General features: G+C 40.7%; 1 protein-coding gene across 5 annotated transcripts in view; it reads right to left on the bottom strand.

Moving 5' to 3' along the window:
• Positions 1-23,231, bottom strand: part of arhgef1b (Rho guanine nucleotide exchange factor (GEF) 1b) — a 163,859-nt gene that overhangs the window by 109,034 nt on the left and 31,594 nt on the right. The window contains exon 1 of one of the 5 annotated variants that reach the window (XM_062063921.1): positions 13,313-13,330. The exons of the other annotated variants lie outside the window; for them this stretch is intronic. The gene's annotated coding sequence lies outside the window, so the exon portion shown is untranslated. Of the gene's footprint in view, positions 1-13,312; positions 13,331-23,231 lie in introns of those variants that run through there. 5 annotated transcript variants of the gene reach the window in all.

The raw sequence follows: 23,231 nt of genomic DNA, 5'->3' as shown, positions 1-23,231 counted from the left end.
GAGTGTGACACTTAAGATTCAGTCCTACACTTCGCTAAAAGTGTGAGTAAGGCGCTTGATAACTAACTTTTAAGTGCAGCTTTCAGCGAAGAATTTATTTACTCTTAAGTCAACTCTTAGCAGACTTCTTAGGAGTAATTCTAAGAAGCTTGATAAGTACGGCCCCTGGTCCGTACGGGCTACCTGGTGCCCGCGGGCACCGCGTTGGTGACCCCTGGTCTAGCCTAATAATGTTGAATTTGTCGGAATCTATATTATTATTGTAGAGTTGTTATTGGGGATGGTGGTGACAGTTGTTGATAGAGTTCACACTGCACAGTGTAATATTCTGGGTTTGCATACTTTGGTTTGTGGACTTCCTGTCGTCCTATTGTGTGTCAAACGTGAACAACCGTGACGCATGTGGTAACCAAGTGAGAAGTCGAGGTCAGTCTGGGAGGTCAAACGGGGGGTGAAGTAGGTGAGGACACTTAAGCGCCGTTGAACCAGCCAAACGGTTGCATTTCAGCATGCGGCACAGCTCAGACGAGGATTACAATTAGCTTAGCCTTGATAGCTCAGGCTCTTCACAAGTAGCAGGATGTGGTTAAGAGAGTGGACAAAGTATCTCCAAACATGCGGCACTCCGGAGACTTGGTACCGCAACGCTCCCCATCACTCCTCCTCCTCCTCCTCCTCATCATCATGGCCGCCAAGCACATTCCAGTGCTTACTAAGTGTCAGGTGGCATCAATCTAATGATAGCCATCAAGCGTGCGTGCTTCTGTACGTGTGTGTGAGAGAGTTTAAGACTCGCCACGTATGTGGGAGGGGGGCCATTCCTGTGTGTTATATGACAACTGGCCTTTACAACACAGCATTCCTCCCTGACCAGGCCGCACTCCAATATTATTTAGGAAGCAATAGAACAAAAGGGTATCTGATAAAATACATGTGTCTCGACTGCTAAGACAAAAGGAGCAGCACTGCAGCGTCTAGAAACACTCGTCACAAAGAGCACTACCGGTGGGAAACCGTTACTTATACCGGAAGTGAAACTAAAAGAGCCTCACCCCTTTGCGGCTTTAACAGCTTCCACTTTTGGGGGGAGTTTGTCTAAAATGGGACATTTGTGTCCATTTGTGAGGTCAGGGGTCACCCATGTTACACCTGGCGAGCACACATCATCTCTTTTTAGAGGTCATCCCGGAAACGTTTGATGGTATATGTCTCGTCGATATGGCCCAAAAATAAAATTCCCCGATTTCTTCACAAAAATGTCGATTCACGATTTGTTTTTAATTTGATTTCCCCTACTTTTTTAAAGAAATCATTAAATAGAAATTACAAAGATAATTCAAAACAAGTTTTTCTTTTATTGGATCAAAAACTAGTAGTTTGGAATGACACCGCATGCACTGTAGGGTTCAATCAATCAATGTTTACGTATATAGCCCTAAATCATGAGTGTCTCAAAGGGCTGCACAAGCCACAACAACATCCTCAGATCCCACATCAGGGCAAGGAAAAACTCAACCCAATGGGACAATGAGAAACCTTGGAGGGGACCGCAGATGCGGGGACCCCCCCGCCCCCGCCCGGGCGACCGGTGCAATGGACGTCGAGTGGATCTAGCATAATATTGTGAGAGTCTAGTCCACAGTGGATCTAACATAATAGTGAGAGTCCAGTCCGTAGTGGATCTAACATAATAGTGAGAGTCTAGTCCATAGTGGATCTAACATAATAGTGAGAGTCCAGTCCGTAGTGGATCTAACATAATAGTGAGAGTCTAGTCCATAGTGGATCTAACATAATAGTGAGAGTCCAGTCCATAGTGGGTCTAACATAATAGTGAGAGTTCAGTCCATAGTGGTTCGAACATAATAGTGAGAATCCAGTCCATAGTGGATCTAACATAATAGTGAGAATCCAGTCCATAGTGGATCTAACATAATAGTGAGAGTCCAGTCCATAGTGGATCTAACATAATAGTGAGAGTCCAGTCCATAGTGGTTCTAACATAATAGTGAGAGCCCAGTCCATAGTGGATCTAACATAATAGTGAGAGTCCAGTCCATAGTGGATCTAACATAATAGTGAGAGTCCAGTCCATAGTGGTTCTAACATAATAGTGAGAGTCCAGTCCGTAGTGGATCTAACATAATAGTGAGAGTCCAGTCCATAGTGGATCTAACATAATAGTGAGAGTCCAGTCCGTAGTGGATCTAACATAATAGTGAGAGTCCAGTCCATAGTGGATCTAACATAATAGTGAGAGTCTAGTCCATAGTGGATCTAACATAATAGTGAGAGTCTAGTCCATAGTGGATCTAACATAATAGTGAGAGTCCAGTCCATAGTGGTTCTAACATAATAGTGAGAGCCCAGTCCATAGTGGATCTAACATAATAGTGTGAGTCCAGTCCATAGTGGATCTAACATAATAGTGAGAGTCCAGTCCATAGTGGATCTAACATAATAGTGAGAGTCCAGTCCATAGTGGATCTAACATAATAGTGAGAGTCCAGTCCATAGTGGTTCAAACATAATAGTGAGAATCCAGTCCATAGTGGATCTAACATAATAGTGAGAGTCCAGTCCATAGTGGATCTAACATAATAGTGAGAGTCCAGTCCATAGTGGATCTAACATAATAGTGAGAGTCCAGTCCATAGTGGATCTAACATAATAGTGAGAGTCCAGTCCATAGTGGATCTAACATAATAGTGAGAGTCCAGTCCATAGTGGATCTAACATAATAGTGAGAGTCCAGTCCATAGTGGATCTAACATAATAGTGAGAGTCCAGTCCATAGTGGGGCCAGCAGGAGACCATCCCGAGCGGAGACAGGTCAGCAGCGAAGGGTTGTCCCGATACCAATATTTTGGTACCGGTACCAAAATGTATTTCGATACTTTTCTAAATAAGTACGTGTAGCTTTTCCATTAGTAGCACCGGTGCGACTAAATTACAAAAATAGCACAGAACAAATTTAGTAGCAATATGAAATGTCTCAAACCCAATTAAGTTAAAGTTAAAGTACCAATGATTGTCACACACACACTAGGTGTGTCCTCTGCATTTGACCCATTCCCCTTGTTCACCCCCTGGGAGGTGAGGGGAGCAGTGGGCAGCAGCGGTGCCGCGCCCGGGAAACATTTTTGGTGATTTAACCACCAATTCCAACCCTTGATGCTGAGTGCCAAGCAAGGAGGTAATGGCTCCCATTTTAATAGTCTTTGATGTGACTCGGCCGGGGTTTGAACTCACAACCTACCGATCTCAGGGCGGACATCCAACAAACTAATTAAATTATGAACATAGTTACTCTTTAATTAATTAATTACTAGGGAAAGTAATTATTGTGCTTCCTAAGAACAATTTTATTATCTGGCATAAAGCAGTTAGGATAAGTGTTCATTTTAAAAGGCGTGGCCTGTTGCCAAGTGACGTGTGACATAAGCGAGCCCACGCTCAGTAGCTTGAGCTGTTTTTGTTAGCTCAGCAGGCTAGCAGCAGCAGTTTGTCGGCTCTGACGGCAGCTCTTTTGAATCCTTCCCTGGTTTGTGTTACCTCTGCTTAATAACAATATTGGGTTCACGAGATGTTTACATTTATTTGAAACAGAGGCATCAGGTAAGGGTTGGGAAAATTCCACGGGCCCCGTTGAGTATGTGACACTTCCTGCCAGCACACCTGCGTTTAGGAAAACTACAAAACCCAAAACCAGTGAAGTTGGCACGTTGTGTAAATGGTAAATAAAAACAGAATACAATGATTTGCAAACCCTTTTTAACCCATATTCAATTGAATAGACTGCAAAGACAACATACTTAACGTTCGAACTGGAAAACTTTGTTATTTTATGCAAATATTAGCTCATTTGGAATTTGATGCCTGCAACATGTTTCATAAAAGCTGGCACAAGTGGCTAAAAAGACTGAAAAAGTTGAAGAATGCTCATCAAACACTTATTTGGAACATCCCACAGGTGAACAGGTCAATTGGGAACAGGTGGGTGCCATGATTGGGTATAAAAGCAGCTTCCATGAAATGCTCAGTCGTTCACAAACAAGGACGGGGGCGAGGGTCACCACTTTGTAAACAAATGCGTGAGCAAATTGTTTAAAAACAACATTTCTCAATGAGCTATTGCAAGGAATTTAGGGATTTCACCATCTACGGTCCATAATATCATCAAAAGGTTCAGAGAATCTGGAGAAATCACTGCACGTAAGCGATATTACGGACCTTCGATCTCTCAGGCGGTACTGCATCAAAAAGCGACATCAGTATGTAAAGGATATCACCACGTGGGCTCAGGAACACTTCAGAAAACCACTGTCAGTAACTGCAGTTCGTCTCTACGTTTGTAAGTGCAAGTTAAAACTCTACTATGCAAAGCGAAAGCCATTTATCAACAACACCCAGAAACACAGCCTGCTTCGCTGGGCCCGAGCTCATCTAAGATGGATTGATGCAAAGTGTAAAAGTGTTTTGTGGTCTGACGAGTCCACATTTCAAATTGTTTTTGGAAACTGTGGACATTGTGTCCTCTGGACCAAAGAGGGAAAAAAAAACATCTGGATTGTTCTAGGAGCAAAGTTAAAAAAAAACAGCATCTGTGATGGTATGGGGGTGTACTAGTGCCAAATACATGGGTAACTTACACATCTGTGAAGGCACCATTAATGCTGAAAGGTACATACAGGTTTTGGAGAAACATATGTTGCCATTCAAGCGACGTCTTTTTAATGGACGCCCCTGCTTATTTCAGCAAGACAATGCCAAGCCACGTGTTACAACAACATGGCTTCATAGTAAAAGAGTGCGGGTACTAGACTGGCCTGACTGTAGTCCAGTCCATTGAAAATGTGTGGCACAATATGAAGCCTAAAATACAACAACGAAGACCCCAGGACTGTTAAACAACTTAAGCTGTACATCAAGCAAGAATGGGAAAGAATTCCACCAGAGAAGTTTAAAAAATTGGTCTCCTCAGTTCCCAAACGTTTACTGAGTGTTGTTAAAAGGAAAGGCCATGTAACACAGTAGTAAAAATGCCCCTGTGCCAACTTGTTTGCAATGTGTTGCTGCCATTAAATTCTAAGTTAATGATTATTTGCAAAAAAAAAAAGAAGTTTCTCAGTTCGAACGTCAAATATCTTGTCTTTGCAGTCTATTCAATTGAATATAAGTTGAAAATGATTTGCAAATCATTGTATTCTGTATTTATTTACCATTTACACAACGTGCCAACTTCACTGGTTTTGGGTTTGGTACTATGACAAGGGAAATATGATTTGACAAGGAAATAGATTTTTTAATTTGGGTGGGTCAAAACAATGCAGGCGGACTTTGAAGTATTTTATTATGCCGCATGCTTGCAAAGTTGTTTCCACAATTAAAGACTACAATGAAAAATTGTAAAAGTTAAAATATTGTAATTATAAATAAATGTACTTGTTGAGGATCTTGGTGGGGTCTTTAAGTGTCCATCAAGAGTATCAATGACTGGGCTGTATTGTCTGATCTCTGGGCTGCTGCAGTGACATTTTCTGCTAGAGCAGGGGTCGGCAACATTTACCACTCAAAGAGCCATTTTGGCAAGTTTCACAAATTAAAGAAAATAATGGGAGCCACAAAAAAAATTAAAATGAAAAACACCGCATACAAAGCTTAAACGCTTTGTGCTATGTTAACCAGGGGTCTCCAACACACACACCGGCACGCACTTTTATGTGGAAATTTGATGTTAGTGCGGCCCGCGAGTTTTGAATAAATGGCGCTCGATAGCGTCATACTTGCCAACCCTCTCATTTTTCCCGGGAGACTCCCGAATATCAGAGCGTGATGACACTGCATTTGGCGCCCTCTACAGCCTGCCCAAACAGCATACCTGCTCGACCTCATGTAGAATGCAGTTTCAGCTTGCTCATGTAAGTGACAGCAAGGCATACTACCTCAGCAGCCACACATCTTACACTGACGGTACCAATACCCAGAATCCCATGCAGCCCTAACTCTTCCGCTCAACCAACGCACGGAGAGGGGTGGGGGGGTTGATGTGTGGGGGGATTTGGTGGCAGCGGGGGTGTATAATGTAGACCGGAAGAGTTAGGGCTGCATGGGATTCTGGGTATTGGTTGTGTTGTGTTTATGTTGTGTTACGGTGGGATGTTCTCCAGAAATGTGTTTTTCATTCTTTTTTGGTGTGGGTTCACAGTGTGGCGCATATTTGTAACGTAACAATGTTAAAGTTGTTTGATACGGCTACCGTCAGTGTAAGCTGTGTGGCTGATGACTAAGTATGCTTTACTGTCTCCTGTGTGTGCAAGAAAAAACAAAACATACAACATGGCACGCTGTTTGTAAATGCTATAGAGGACAATTACTGCAATGCAATTAGGGCACTCCCTTTATTTAGTAATTAGTGTGTAAATAGGATTATATTTTCCCTGGGAGTTATCTATGAGAGACACTTGTCTTGTGATTTGTCTTAAATAATAACAATAGTAATAATATTTTTGACTGACAAAAATTGCCAATAAGAAATTAATGGTATCGGTATCGATGAAAATGCAAGAAAAAGTATCGGTATCGTATCGAATCCTAAAAGTGTGGTATCGCCCATCCCTACAAGATAATTAATGTTCGAACTGAGAAACACTTTTTTTTTTTTGCAAATAATCATTAACTTAGAATTTAATGGCAGCAACACATTGCAAAAAAGTTGGCAGAGGGGCATTTTTACTACTGTGTTACATAGCCTTTCCTTTTAACAACACTCAGGAAACGTTTGGGAACTGAGGAGACCAATTTTTGAAGCTTTTCAGGTTGATTTTTTTCCCATTCTTGCTTGATGTACAGCTTAAGTTGTTCAACAGAGGCTTCATAATGCGGCACACATTTTCAATGGGAGACAGGTCTGGACTACAGGCAGGCCAGTCTAGTACCCGCAATCTTTTACTATGAAGCCACACTGTTGTAACACGTGGCATGGCATTGTCTGGCTGAAATAAGCAGGGGCGTCCATGATAACGTTGCTTGGATGGCAACATATGTTGCACCAAAACCTGTATGTACCTTTTAGCATTAATGGTGCCTTCACAGATGTGTAAGTTACCCATGTCTTGGGCACTAATACACCCCCATACCATCACACATGCTGGCTTTTCAACTTTCAACAGATGGTTCTTTTTCTCTTTGGTCCGTAGGACACGACGTCCACAGTTTCCAAAAACAATTTGAAATGTGGACTCGTCAGACCACAGAACACATTTCCATCTTAGATGAACCTTGTCTTTGCGGTTTATTCAATGGAATGTAGGTTAAAAAGGATTTGCAAATCATTGTATTCTGTTTTTATTTCCGATTTCCACAAGGTGCCAACTTCACTGGTTTTGGGTTATGTATACTAACATCAAGGTAGAGAATTTTTGGAAAGGTTGAGCTTTACTTAACTTACATTGCAGCATTTTTTGATTCAATTGGTTTGTTGACATCGAAAATTGCAACATAACCAAGAGATAGTTTGACTGAGTCCGCTCTCAGTGCTGCTGGAGTGATCGCCAAGTGGCAAAGTGCAAAGGCCCCCCAAATATTGTAGTATGTACTTCGAAAAAAAATTCTGCGATGTGGTGAAGCCACATTATTTGACACAGTTTGGAATATCATAATTGTTTTAGCATTTTTGATGTACAAAATGTATCAAAGTGCCCCCTCTTTTTTACATGAAAACAAATTTAAGTATTTGAATGGATATACACTACCGTTCAAAAGTTTGGGGTCACCTTGAAATGTCCTTATTTTTGAAGGAAAAGCACTGTACTTTTCAATGAAGATAACTTTAAACTAGTCTTAACTTGAAAGAAATACACTCTATACATTGCTAATGTGGTAAATGACTATTCTAGCTGCAAATGTCTGCTTTTTGGTGCAACATCTACATAGGTGTATAGAGGCCCATTTCCAGCAACTATCACTCCAGTGTTCTAATGGTACAATGTGTTTGCTCATTGGCTCAGAAGGCTAATTGATGATTAGAAAACCCTTGTGCAATCATGTTCACACATCTGAAAACACTTTAGCTCGTTACAGAAGCTACAAAACGGACCTTCCTTTGAGCAGATTGAGTTTCTGGAGCATCACATTTGTGGGGTCAATTAAACGCTCAAACTGGCCAGAAAAAGAGAACTTTCATCTGAAACTCGACAGTCTATTCTTGTTCTTAGAAATGAAGGCTATTCCACTAAATTGTTTGGGTGACCCCAAACTTTTGAACGGTAGTGTACTTTAGTCTATTATTTAAGCACTATTGGCCATAATTAGTTTGAAAAACATCTCAAATATCATTGAAATGTTCCTCTACGCTTCATTTAGAAAAATGTGCGTCTTAATCGCATGTCAGCATAAGTGCGACCGCTGGCCGCGCACCGCAGTTGGCAATTTCCGTAGATTGGAGGAACGATTCTGCACGCTGACCATATCATCAGATCAGTCATACAGGAAACAGCGGAAACAGTTGTGCTGTTTATCATTCACAATTCTTATGAAAGACAAGATCACATATGTGTAGCTAAATATTGAGTCAACAGATCGAGAGTCCTCTATTCTGCCCATAAAACCCTCTAAAAAAACATCCAGAAAGCGCTAACAGTACTCCATTTACATGTTGTGACCTGAAAATTAACTAAATATTTGTCATGATCCATGGCCCGGATCATGTTTTTGTTATTTTCTGTTAGTTTTGGACTCCCTGAGTTCCTGTTGTTGTGCACCCTTGAGTTTGTTTAGTTACCATGGCTACTTAACTATATTGTTTGAGTTTTTGAGAATAAATTATGCTCCTACCTGGACGTCCTGTCCGGAGTGGTCCGTTAGCATCCCGGGGTAACGAACCTCGCAGCAAGCTGCGACCCCCCACACGTAACAGAAGCTTGAAGCAAACAATGAAGCCAGGCTGACTGACCGGCAAAGGCAGGCTTAAATAATGCCTCTGATTAGTGCTCGGGGAACAGGTGAGCGTCCCGAACACCAATCAGAGGCAGGTGAAAATAATAAGTAGCCATGGTAACTAAACAAACTCAAGGGTGCACAACAACAGGAACTAAGGAAGTCTAAAACTAATAGAAAATAACAAAAACACGATCTGGGCCACGGATCATGACAATATTGTTGACACACAAGTTCATTCTAGATTATAATTCATGCATCTCTCCCCTGGTAGTAGACAAATGTGGCCATGGACCAAGAGGCTGGTCGACTTTTTGACATCGAAGATGACGAAAAAGATACAAAAAGACACTAGTTGCGGGAACTTTTGAAAGTGAAAATTGTGATTGATTCTTCATCTAAACGGGATTATGTGAGCCTGTCGGTCAGCATCCCATCGGCGGTGGAAATGCTGCAGTACGTTTTTATTATGGTTAGGGATGATGTTTGATAAGGAATTATCGAGTTCGAGCCTATTATCGAATCCTCTTATCGAACCAATTCCTTATCGATTCTCTTATCGAGTCCAGATAGGTTGTTGTATATGGAAAAAAACACACACTATTTGGTTTAACAAAAGCTCACTTTTATTATATAATTTAAAAAATAAAATCTAATAAATAAATAAATATTGACTGTTACCCACCTAAAAAATAAAATAAAATAAATAAATATTGACTGTTGTTACCTAAAGTATATTAAGTGGGATTTTTCAGAGAAACACATATATACAGTAACACAAAAACAAGCTGTCTCTGTGATCACTATAGGTGTATAAATAATAATATAGTGTTAAATAAAATCAGTCCCTTGGGCACAAAACTGAAAATAATACAGCTCTCCAAAAAGTGCACTTCTGCTGTTATTTGACATAACTGTTTGTTATGATGCTTTGACATTTTTGCACTTTATTTCTTTATTGAAAGAAAATTCTATGAAGAGAAAAGTTCTTTGCAAATGTGGTTACAATGCTAAAAAATGAAAAGTTAAAGCTAAAAAAAGAAATACACTTTATTAAGTTAACATTATTTCTTTATGGGGGAAAATGTTATGAGCTAGAGAATATAACAACTACACTACCCAGCATGCAACGGGAGTTACGAGCATGCGCGGTAGCCCCGAAAAGTGTTGCATGTTGCCACGCTGTGAAAGTAAACGTCAAGAACTCAGCCAACACGCCTCGTCTGCATTATTTATAATTAGACAGACAACACATCTACAGTGTGATTTTGTTTTGTTTACAAGGAAAGAAAAACAAAAGTTAAAAAAGGGAGATGTGTTGTATATATATGTATGTGCTGCGGTTGTTTTAAGAACGTTGCGACAGCTGCCGTAAAGGAGGTGCGTTGCTAGCCTGGTTGCTATGTTTCCGGTTGGTCGTAAAAGTGTTCGTCATGTGTTTTTACCCTGCTCAAATCTCTCAGTAAAGTTATTCGATGGATTATAGCTTTTGTTTTGAACTTTATTACACCTTGGAGCGCTTTTTCCCGTCCATTGTTTTCCTGCTTTCGCTACGTGACGCCATTTCTTGTGATGTCCCACGGAGCATTTCTGGTCGGGACGGGATTCGAATAAAGAATCAACTCTTTTCCTTTACTATAGTGGTCTCGATAACGGGTACCGGTTCTCAAAAAGGGATTCGAGTCCGAAGACTCTGTTCTTTTCTTATCAAACAACCGGGAAAACCGGTTTCGAGTATCATCCCAAATTATGGTTAGTTTGTATGTTTAGCACCTAGCTATTAGGGTTGTGAACGATAAACCGATGCGACTGAGTATTCGATTCAACAAGTGAGCGATTAGATTGCATCGGTAGCAGACTCCTCAATCAATGCGAATAATCCATGAATTCCTAGCTGAATCGGTTATAGAGTCATGGATCGGTTATCCCGAGACTTTGCATGGGTTGGCTAGATTACGATATGCGTCAGCGTCTCTAAAACAACGCGAGAGCTGAAGCTACTCACCAAACGCGGTAGCCGCCTAGCTGGTATTAGCACGAGTGATAAACAAGAGACAACACGGAAAATGAATGTGGAGGAGAACGAAAGCGTCAGTCTGACCGAAGGTGATAATGGACCGAGAAAGATTTTCAACGCATCGGGGAGACAGAAATCCAAAGTGTGGAAAGTTTTTGGGTTTCATAAGAAGGAAGGGAAGCTCGACAGAAGCCATGCTATTTGTAAATTGTGTCGAGCATCGTCGACGTACACTGGCAGCACTACAAATCTCGACCAGCATGCAAAGAGGAAACACGGCCAAGAGTACGGTGAGTTAAAACCCCGTGAAAACGAGCAGGAGTGTGGCATCTGAACGTGTGTTCAGTACTGCGGGAGACATTGTTTCCACAAAACGTAGTCTGCTCAAACATTTCCTTAAAAAAAATCTGCCCTCCAAAAAAACAGAGGACAGCGATGATGAAAATGCACAGGCATAGTGACTACTGCTTTTTGACCTGGGAAACGGTACCTCACACACAGTAGTTTGATTTTTCTTTTTACATATGTATTTATTTTCTCTATTGACGCCTCAATCATTGGTATGTTTTCATCTACAAAACCATTCTGGGTATCACTCCATCTTATCTGTCTTGTCTTTTAACAAAGAAACAAGGAAGTCACAATCTTCGTTCAATGAATGTTCTGCAATTTGTCGTCCCCAAAGTAAGAACTGAACTGGGCAAGAAAGCATTTAGGTTTTCAGCAGCGAAGGCTTGGAATAACCTACAATCGAATATTAAACTTCAAACCCTTGTTACGTTGAATGAGTTTAAAGCTTCTGTGAAAGGACTGCAGTCTACCTTGTCTGTATGCACATGTGTTATGTGAGCAAGTTTTAATGTCGTAAATGTGATGTTTTATGTATTTGTTTACTGTTTTTAATGTAACCTTGCTGCTGCCCTCTTGGCCAGGTCTCCCTTGGAAAAGAGATCTTTGATCTCAATGGGATTTTACCTGGTTAAATAAAGGCTAATAATAATAATATTCTTTTACACAAAGCACTTGTCACTGTGCTCATTGTTGCCACATTTTGAGATGTGTTATAGGTGTGTAACTTGTTTACATTGTAATGTTGCACCTTTGTTACCTACCTCTAGTGTTCATTGTTACCTACCTCTAGTGTTCACAACACTATATGCTCAGGTTGAAATATTGAATCTTTGTTACCTACCTCTAGTGTACAAAACTATGCTCAGGCTGAAATATTGCACTTTGTTGTTACTATTCTGTGCTACTTTTACCTCTGGAGTTCCCATCCTACAATTCAGCCAGACTTTTTTTGGTCCATGTGTAAAAATAAATACATTGACATGTGATTTTGATGTTCTGTTTTTTTTGCCAGTGCCGTAAAGCCACAATGCTTGGGGATTTAGAGTCTTGAATATTAACCGTCAAATCGAATCGTATCATTCGGAATCGAATCCAATCGAATCGGTCTGTAATAAAAGGATATCGTTTTTGAATCGAATCGTAACCCGTGTATCTAGATGCATATCGAATCGTTTATCAGAGAGAGATGTGCAACGCTACTAGCTATAGTGTTTCAATAAAGCTGCATCCGTTTAGCACTCAGCTTCTAAAACTTATTGCTAACCTTCATTGTGTTTAAGCTAAAAAAAATGCATGGTTCTGGATCATAGTGTTTCCCAAAGTAATCGTCGTTGGCTCTCAAAGTCTGCTTGATTAGCATCGTTGTTGATGGGGAAGGGATCTGTGGTTCCTCCCTCTACGTCTCAGATCATGTGACTGGGTTGCTCATTAACTCTCAAAAAGGCTGAAGAATCTCTGTGAAATTGATACTATTTTGATCATATCTATTTGCTTGCAAACTTTGGAAGTCTTTTTGTGTCATAAATCAGATATATATGATAATAGCCTCAATATGTCGTTGTGGCTTGTGCAGCCCTTTGAGACATTTGTGATTAAGGGCTATATGAATTAACGTTGATTGACTGATAGTTTTTCCACTATACTGGTACTTTAAAGGGGAACTGCACTTTTTTGGGGAATTTTGACAAAAATTGTCATTCACAATCATTATGAAAGACATGATGACAGATGGATTTTTTTTAATGAATTCTAAATATTAAATAAATGCAATCTGCTTACAATGGAGACTTTGGGAGCGGCACTATTCTGCCTATAAAGCCGTTAAAAAAACATCCAAACACCTCCATTAAGGTTTACATGATTGTATATGTAATGTAGTAAGGGGCACATTCATAATAACATTTAATATTGACGTATTTTGATCATTTTAAGCATACGCGGCACATTCATTTCAAAAACGCATCACGACTTTATGAGAGCCAACAAACATAATAAAACATCACTTACTGTACATTGTCTGCTGTCATTACGATACCGACTGCTAGGATGTTCATACATTCCCATTTTTTGATGAAGAATGACTCATAATCCTCGCAAAGAAAAGGGAGGTGGCACCATGCGTCTTTTCGGCTCTAAATCGGCTGAAAGGAAGACTTTTTTTTTCTCTTCCACAATGTAAATTCGAAAATGTGGAAGTTATCAGCACTACTGCGACTCTTGTCTGATTCCAATCAATGCAAGTCATCAAAATAAGGTAATACACCAACTTATATTCTTGTCTTCATGAAAGAAAGAAATCTATATGTTATGGTTATGATTTGAGATTATTTCGAACATACATACAATTACAACATGATACCTGTGTTAAACATGCTTGTATTTTTATTCGACAAACATGTTAACAAAAAACATCTCTTTCATAAATAATTAAATATAAATCATAAATATACGCTATATTGCCAACCTATAACCCTAACCTATAGGGTTTATTATGATGTTGTCCACCTTTCGCAGCTATTACAGCTTCAACTCTTCTGGGAAGGCTGTCCACAAGGTTGCGGAGTGTGTTTATAGGAATTTTCGACCATTCTTCCAATAGCGCATTGGTGAGGTCACACATTGATGTTGGTGGAGAAGGCCTGGCTCTCAGACTTTGTTCTAATTCATCCCAAAGGTCTTCTATCGGGTTTAGGTCTTTTCACTGGAACTAAGGGGCCAAGCCCAACTCCTGAAAAACAACCCCACACCATAATTCCTCTTCCACCAAATTTCACACTCGGCACAATGCAGTCCAAAATGTACCGTTCTCCTTGCAACCTCCAAACCCAGACTGGTCCATCAGATTGCCAGATGGAGAAGCGTGATCCATCACTCCAGAGAAGGCGTCTCCACTGCTCTAGAGTCCAGTGGCCACGTGCTTTACACCACTGCATCCCACGCTTTGCATTGGACTTGGTGATGTATGGCTTAGATGCAGCTGCTCGGCCATGGAAACCCATTCCATGAAGCTCTCTGCGTACTGTACGTGGGCTAATTGGAAAGTCACATGAAGTTTGGAGCTCTGTAGCGATTACGTGGCCTACCACTTCGTGGCTGAGTTGCTGTTGTTCCCAAACGCTTCCATTTTCTTATGATAAAGCCAACAGTTGACGTTGGAATATTTAGGAGCGAGGAAATTTCATGACTGGATTTGTTGCACAGGTGGCATCCTATGACAGTTCCACGCTGGAAATCACTGAGCTCCGGAGTGCGGCCCATTCTTTCACAAATGTTTGTAGAAACAGTCCCCATGTCTAAGTGCTTCATTTTATACACCGGGCCAAGTGATTCTCATCATACTCTTGGCAATATAGTGTATATATTATATTTGTGTGTAAAGTTTGGACACACCTTCTCATTCAATGCGTTTTCTTTGTTTTCATGACTATTTACATTGTAGATTGTCACTGAAGGCATCAAAACTATGAATGAACACATGTGGAGTGATGAACTTAACAAAAAAAGGTGAAATAACTGAAAACATGTTTTGAAATTCTAGTTTCTTCAAAATAGCCACCCTCTGCTCTGATTACTTTTTCGCACACTTTTGGCGTTCTCTCGATGAGCTTCAAGAGGTAGTCCCCTGAAATGGATTTCACTTCACAGGTGTCATAGTTTTGATGCCTTCAGTGACAATCTGCAATGTAAATAGTCATGAAAATAAAGAAAACGCATTGAAATGAGAAGGTGTCTCCAAACTGTTGGCCTGTACAGTATATACATACAAATATAATATATATATATATTTATAATTTATATTTAATTATTTATGAAAGAGGCATTTTTTGTTAACATGTTTGTTGAATAAAAATACAAGCATGTTTAAGTGAAGTGAAGTGAATTATACTTATATAGCACTTTTCTCTAGTGACTCAAAGCGCTTTTACATAGTGAAACCCAAAATCTAAGTTACATTTAAACCAGTGTGGGTGGCACTGGGAGCAGGTGGGTAAAGTGTCTTGCCCAAGGACACAACGGCAGTGACTAGGATGGCGGAAGCGGGGATCGAACCTGGAACCTTCAAGTTGCTGGCACGGCCACTCTACCAACTGAGCTAAACCGCCCAGGTATCATGTTGTAATTGTATGTATGTTCGAAATAATCTCAAATCATAACCATAACATATAGATTTCTTTCTTTCATGAAGACAAGAATATAAATTGATGTATTACCTTATTTTGATGACTTGCGTTGATTGGAATCAGACAAGATTCGCAGTAGTGCTGATAACTTCCACATTTTCGAATTTACATTGTGGAAGAGAAAAAAAAGTCTTCCTTTCAGCCGATTTAGAGCCGGAGATGGCGAGAACGACACGAAAAGACGCATGGTACCACCTCCCTTTTCTTCGCGAGGATTATGAGTCATTCTTCATCGAAATGGGAATATATGAACATCCTAGCAGTCGGTATCGTGATGACAGCAGACAATGTACAGTAAGTGATGTTTTATTATGTTTTCTTTATTTTCATGACTATTTACAATGTAGATTGTCACTGAAGGCATCAAAACTATGAATGAACACATGTGGAGTTATGTACTTAAAAAAAGGTGAAATAACTGAAAACATGTTTTATATTATAGTTTCTTCAAAATAGCCACCCTTTTCTCTGATTAATACTGTCATGTCTGTGTGATCATGTTTTGTTTTAGTTATGTTCGGTTTTGTTTTTGGACTCTTTGTGCACTCTTGTTTGTTTTGTCACCATAACGACCATTAGTTTCACCGGTTTCACGTTTTGCACTCGCGCACCTGTTGTCAATCATGTCGATATTATTTAAACCCATTGTTGCCAGGAATTCAGCCTGGCGACATTACCTCTGCTACCCATGAGATTCCTGTTTACTATAGTTCATGTTTCATGCCATGCCACAGTAAGTGTTTTTGTTTCATGTTCATAGTTAATTGCCTTTGTGCTAGTCTTTTGTTTCATTAGTCAAGTTTGTTCTCCGCCATTGTGCGCGCCTTTTGTTTGCTTCCTTTTTGGTAGTTTAGAGTTAAAAATAAATCATGTCTTTACCTTCACGCCATGTCCAGTCCAGCTTTACTTGCATCTCGGGAAAACAAAACCCTCACAGTCCACGTTATGTCAGAAACAAAAACACTTACTGTGGCATGGCATGAAGCATGAACTATAGTAAACAGGAATCTCATGGGTAGCAGAGGTAATGTCGCCAGGCTGAACTCCTGGCAACAATGGGTTTAAATAATATCGACATGATTGACAACAGGTGCGCGAGTGCAAAACGTGAAACAGGTGAAACTAATGGTCGCTATGGGGACAAAACAAGCAAGAGTGCACAAAGAGTCCAAAAACAAAACCGAACATAAGGAAAACAAAACATGATCACACAGACATGACAAATGCCTTGCACACTCTTGGCATTCTCTCCATGAGCTTCACTTCACAGGTGCCATAGTTTTGATGCCTTCAGTGACAATCTACAATGTAAATAGTCCTGAAAATAAAGAAAACGCATTGAAATAAGAAAGTGTGTCCAAACTTTTGGCCTGTACTGTATGTGTGTGTGTGTGCAGGGTTTCCCACACATTCATTTATTTGTGGCGGCCCGCCACAAAAGAATTACGTCCGCCACAAATAAAATAAAAAAATTTAAAAAAATAAAAATATATATATATATATTTTTTTGTCCTCTCCAGCTTCTCAGGCAAATCATATATTTGATGTAGATGCCCATATCGGCTGTTCAGATTTACTTTACAAAAGAGAAGTGTAGGATACTTCTCTTGTTGCCTTATTTGGATTTGACTTTATTAAATGTATTTATATTAGAAACACAACATGTGTATATAACAAAGGGTGCAAAGTCTGCAGGCAGTAGGAAACACATGGTTAAGTGTAGGGAGAAAAACTGATGGCAGTCTAAAGTTCAAGATTTTTGGAGCTCTTTGTTCAGTGGATCAGATGTTTGATGAAGCTCTGTGTCTATCTACCACCACTACTGTTTTCTGTTTATTTGTTACTGACTGTGGCAGGACACCTCTGCCTCTGTTTCACTTTATGTTGCTGGTAAATAATATGGTTGTAGTAGTAGGCTAAAGTTAAATTATTTAGTATGCACTAATTAAAGGGGCAGAGCTTTGAGACATTTTAGCTTTTATATTTTATAAGATATATTTTTTGTAAGAACCACAATTAATAAATATATTTCAGTGAATAACTTATTGTTCAAATCTGTATATAAATATGTACATAAAGTGTTGTAATTATATTGTAAAATGGATGGATGGATGGACGTTTAAAACAAAACTGTTATTATTAATTAGTAAGTATACATTTTTCGAGCCTTTTTAGAGAAAATCAAATCATTGTAGTACATTATGCAAATTACTCGATGATGTCACGGTGACCACGCCCATAGCCACGCCCCCACCGCCACAGGTATCTTGGCAGTTTATGGGAAACACTGGCAAGGCATCTATTATGTTGGACAAGAGCAGCGTTAAATTGCATCAAAAGAGACCTTTAAGCGCAAAAATACACTCATTTTGCTGGAGCAAAGCTTATCGAATGTATCTTTGACAATGGCAAGGTGCACCTGGCCTCAGAAGAGGTCAGCGCTCTCCTCTTACAGTCGCTCACAATGGGTCATGTCCTGCCTTCTGTTGTGCGCAATGAAGGCGGCGTCTCCAAAATAGCCCCGCCGGCTAATGGCTGCATCTCGCCGCGTATATTTGCCGCATTCATCCGACAACGGCCTCATTAGCAGCCAGCTGGGGGGATTCCGAACAGCACCAAAGCCGCCCCCACAGGCGCCACGGCACAAGAGAAAAGTACTGGGGGGGGGGGGGGAAGGTGGCAAAATGGGGGATGGAGGGAGGAGGCACACAGACAGGAAGTAGGTGTAATTTCCTGAGGAAGCTATCAGAGCCATTTCCTACGAGCGCCATCAGATTACGAGAGGGAAAAAGCCAGACAGAAAGAATGGAAGAGGGAAGAAAAAATATGCGGCGGGAAGAATAGCGCGCGCACACGATGGTGGATCGTTAACGACGCTGGAAAGAACGTTTCTTGACCTGCGGGACCCGCGCGAGGAAGTTGACATGAGAAGAAAACATGCTGACGGGTGTGAAGAGGGCGGAACTACACACATAAGTCTCTCTTCTGGCTGCTCCGTACAATGTGACACAGTAATACAGTAATAATAACAATAACAGAACAGAACGTACATTGCCAAAGTCATTTGTTTAGTCTTTAAGTGAAGCGGCTCGCCTCCCAGGCACACGTAGTAATCTCCCTCACTACTCGGTTTATTGTGTTCACGCTTTACTACACAGGAGTCCATTTCTTTTTACACAACATGTTGAAAAGCCTAATCTGAGGACTTCCTTGGATGCAACACCCCATTATGTCTTGTGTGGTGTTCGGGTCTGTGGGACCCATTTTCCTTTTTTATTAAAAGAGAAATGATACAATTAATTAATTTTTCAAACCGAGACTCACTGACTTTGGCTCATTTTCTGTTAAGAACATATATCAGAATACATATTTAATGACCACACACCATACACCCCCCCTACACATTCCTATTACATACACTACCGTTCAAAAGTTTGGGGTCACCCAAACAATTTAGTGGAATAGCCTTCATTTCTAAGAACAAGAATAGACTGTCGAGTTTCAGATGAAAGTTCTCTTTTTCTGGCCATTTTGAGCGTTTAATTGACCCCACAAATGTGATGCTCCAGAAACTCAATCTGCCCAAAGGAAGGTCAGTTTTGTAGCTTCTGTAACGAGCTAAAGTGTTTTCAGATGTGTGAACATGATTGCACAAGGGTTTTCTAATCATCAATTAGCCTTCTGAGCCAATGAGCAAACACATTGTACCATTAGAACACTGGAGTGATAGTTGCTGGAAATGGGCCTGTAGATATTGCACCAAAAAGCAGACATTTGCAGCTAGAATAGTCATTTACCACATTAGCAATGTATAGAGTGTATTTCTTTAAAGTTAAGACTAGTTTAAAGTTATCTTCATTGAAAAGTACAGTGCTTTTCCTTCAAAAATAAGGACATTTCAATGTGACCCCAAACTTTTGAACGGTAGTGTATAAGATGTCTTTGTCCACTGGACCTGGGGCTAATAGAAGTGTGGAAATTGATGTTCTGTGTACCACACACACACACACACACAGACACACACACACACACACACGCACACGCACACAGCAGGCCTAGACAGGAGGAGGACGGAGTGTAGGTACACAGAACATCAGAGGGTGAAATGTGCGAGAAAATGAGAGCAGACGGTGTTGACAAACAATGTTGCAACCTTGTGTGGGAACCGCAGGTGCAGAAACTCAAAAGAAGAATCCCTGTGGGATGCAGAAACTGGCAGAGAAATTTTCCGTGCAGCGTTCATATTGTTGTTACTCAGCCAGCGTTTGTGGGTCTGATGGACCCATTGCATTTGGTGGCTTTTAATGCCTCACAATCAAACACTTTTGTGTTAAAATACGGAACAGATGTTTACATTGCACAAGGGTTAAATAATCGAGTCAATTTATTGTTTTGTTTTGTTTTCATATATGGCAGTTAGCTTCTTTTTACACTTGTGTTACAATGGAAATGTTGTAAAAAGCCTGAAGCTTAAATGGTAACTGCATTGAAATTTGGCCTATCATTCACAATCCTTATGTGAGACAAGACGACATGTTTTTCTCTTTTTTATTCATTTTAATTAGAGATGTCCGATAGTGGCTTTTTTGCCGATATCCGATATTGTCCATCTCTTAATTACCGATTCCGATATCAACCAATACCGATCGTGGCATTAACACATTATTATGCCTAATTTTGTTGTGATGCCCCCGCTGGATGCATTAAACAATGTAACAAGGTTTTCCAAAATAAATCAACTCAAGTTATGGAAAAAAAATGCCAACATGGCACTGCCATATTTATTATTGAAGTCACAAAGTGCATTATTTTTTTTAACATGCCTCAAAACAGCGGCTTGGAATTTGGGACATGCTCTCCCTGAGAGAGCATGAGGAGGTTGAGGTGGGCGGGTTGAGGTTTGTAGCGGGCGGTGTGTATTGTAGCGTCCCGGAAGAGTTAGTGCTGCAAGGGGTTCTGGGTATTTGTTCTGTTGTGTTTATGTTGTGTTGCGGTGCGGATGTTCTCCCGAAATGTGTTTATCATTCTTGTTTGGTGTTGGTTCACAGTGTGGCGCATATTTGTAACTGTGTTAAAGTTGTTTATACCGCCACCCTCAGTGTGACCTGTGTGGCTGTTGACCAAGTATGCCTTGCATTCACTTGTGTGTGTGAAAAGCCGTAGATATAATGTAATTGGGCCTGCACGCAAAGGCAGTGCCTTTAGGTGTATCGGCGCTCTTTACTTCTCCCTACGTCGTGTACCACTCCGTACAGCGGCGTTTTAAAAAGTCATACATTTTACTTTTTGAAACCGATACCGATCATTTTAAAGCATTTATCGGCCGATGATATCGGCAGCCCGATATTATTGGACATCTCTAATTTAATTTGTAATATTTGCCACATATTACACGGCTACCAATGCAGCTAATTGGATTGAGCTATCCCGTTCATAAAGCCCTCTAAAAAACTTCCAAACCCCCCAACAATACTCCATTTACACGTCGTGACCTGCATATGTGGGGACGGCGTGGCACGGTTGGGAGAGTGGCCGTGCCAGCAACCATGAGGGTTCCTGGTTCAATCCCCACCTACTACCAACCTCGTCACGTCCGTTGTGTCCTTCAGCAAGACACTTCACCCTTGCTCCTGATGGGTCGTGGTTAGGGCCTTGTATGGAAGCTCCCGCCATCAGTGTGTGAATGTGGAAATAGTGTCAAAAGCTTTGAGTACCTTGAAGGTAGAAAAGCGCTATACAAGTATAACCCATTTACCATATTAACCAAATATTAGCGATATTGTTATTGTAAGCGCTAACGCCAAGGAACTACTTTTAGCGGCGCCTTGCTCACAGAGGTAACTAGCTTGTGTAGCTATTGACAAACTGAACCGGCAAGTTGGTAAAAGTTAATTCTAGAAAACGAATCATAAATCTCATCTGGATAGTAGAAGGTTGTGGCCATAAACCAAGAAGTTGGTCAGCCTTGAAATTCAATTTAGCTCCAAAGACGTTCAAGTACCTCGGAGTCTTGTTCACGAGTGACGGAAGAGTGGATTATGAGATCGACAGGCGGATCGGTGCGGCGTCTTCAGTAATGCGGACGCTGTATCGATCCGTTGTGGTGAAGAAGGAGCTGAGCCGGAAGGCAAAGCTCTCAATTTACCGGTCGATCTACGTTCCCATCCTCACCTATGATCATGAGCTTTGGGTTATGACCGAAAGGACAAGATCACGGCTACAAGCGGCCGAAATGAGTTTCCTCCGCCGGGTGGCGGGGCTCTCCCTTAGAGATAGGGTGAGAAGCTCTGCCATCTGGGGGGAGATCAAAGTAAAGCCGCTGCTCCTCCACATGGAGAGGAGCCAGATGAGGTGGTTCGGGCATCTGGTCAGGATGCCACCCGAACGCCTCCCTAGGGAGGTGTTTAGGGCACGTCCGACCGGTAGGAGGCCACAGGGAAGACCCAGGACACGTTGGGAAGACTATGTCTCCCGGCTGGCCAGGGAACGCCTCGGGATCCCCCGGGAAGAGCTGGACGAAGTGGCTGGGGAGAGGGAAGTCTGGGTTTCCCTGCTTAGGCTGCTGCCTAGGGATGATACTCGAAACCGGTTTTCCCGGTTGTTCGATAAGAAAAGAACCCAGTCCTCGGACTCGAATCCCTTTTTAAAAACCGTTACCCGTTATCGAGACCACTATAGTAAAGAAAAAGAGTTGGATTCTATATTCGAACCCCTCGGAACGAATCCCGTCCCGACCAGAAATGCTCCGTGTGACATCACAAGAAATCAGTCACGTAGCTCAGTCATTAAGCGCAGATAGCGAAAGCAGGAAAAAAATGGACGGCAAAAAGTGCTCCAAGGTGTAATAAAGTTCAAAACAAAAGGTATAATCCAATGAATAACTTTACTGGGAGATTTGAGCAGACTACAAACACATGACCAACACTTTTACGACCAACCGGAAACATAGCAACCAGGCTAGCAACGCACCTCCTTTACGGCAGCTGTCGCAACGTTCTTATAGCAACCGCAGCACATACATATATATACAACATATCTCCCTTTTTTAACTTTTGTTTTTCTTTCCTTGTAAACAAAACAAAATCACACTGTATATGTGTTGTCTGTCTAATTATAAATAATGCAGACGAGGCGTGTTGGCTGAGTTCTTGACGTTTACTTTCACGGGTGACGACATGCAACAACACTTTTCGGGGCTACCGCGCATGCTCGTCACTCCCGTTGCATGATGGGTAGTGTAGTTGTTATATTCCCTAGCTCATAACATCTTTCCCCCTATAAAGAAATAATGTTAACTCAATAAAGTGTATTTCTTTTTTTAGCTTTAACTTTTCATTTTTTAGCATTGTAACCACATTTGCAAACAACTTTTCTATTCATAGAATTTTCTTTCAATAAAGAAATAAAGTGCAAAAATGTCAAAGCATCATAACAAACAGTTATGTCAAATAGCAGCAGAAGTGCACTTTTTGGAGAGCTGTATTATTTTCAGTTTTGTGCCCTAGGGACTGATTTTATTTAACACTATATTATTATTTATACACCTATAGTGATCACAGAGACAGCTTGTTTTTGTGTTACTGTATATATTTGTTTTTCTGAAAAATCCCACTTAATATACTTTGGGTAACAACAGTCAATATTTTTTTTTTTTTTTTTTTTAGGGGGGCAACAGTCAATATTTATTTATTTTTTAGATTAAATTGTTTTCTTATATAATAAAAGTGAGCTTTTGTTAAACCAAA

This window comes from Entelurus aequoreus, linkage group LG11 (genome assembly GCF_033978785.1).
Source record: "Entelurus aequoreus isolate RoL-2023_Sb linkage group LG11, RoL_Eaeq_v1.1, whole genome shotgun sequence".
NCBI classification, from domain to species: Eukaryota; Metazoa; Chordata; class Actinopteri; order Syngnathiformes; family Syngnathidae; genus Entelurus; species Entelurus aequoreus.
This window is presented reverse-complemented; position numbering and strand designations above follow the sequence as displayed.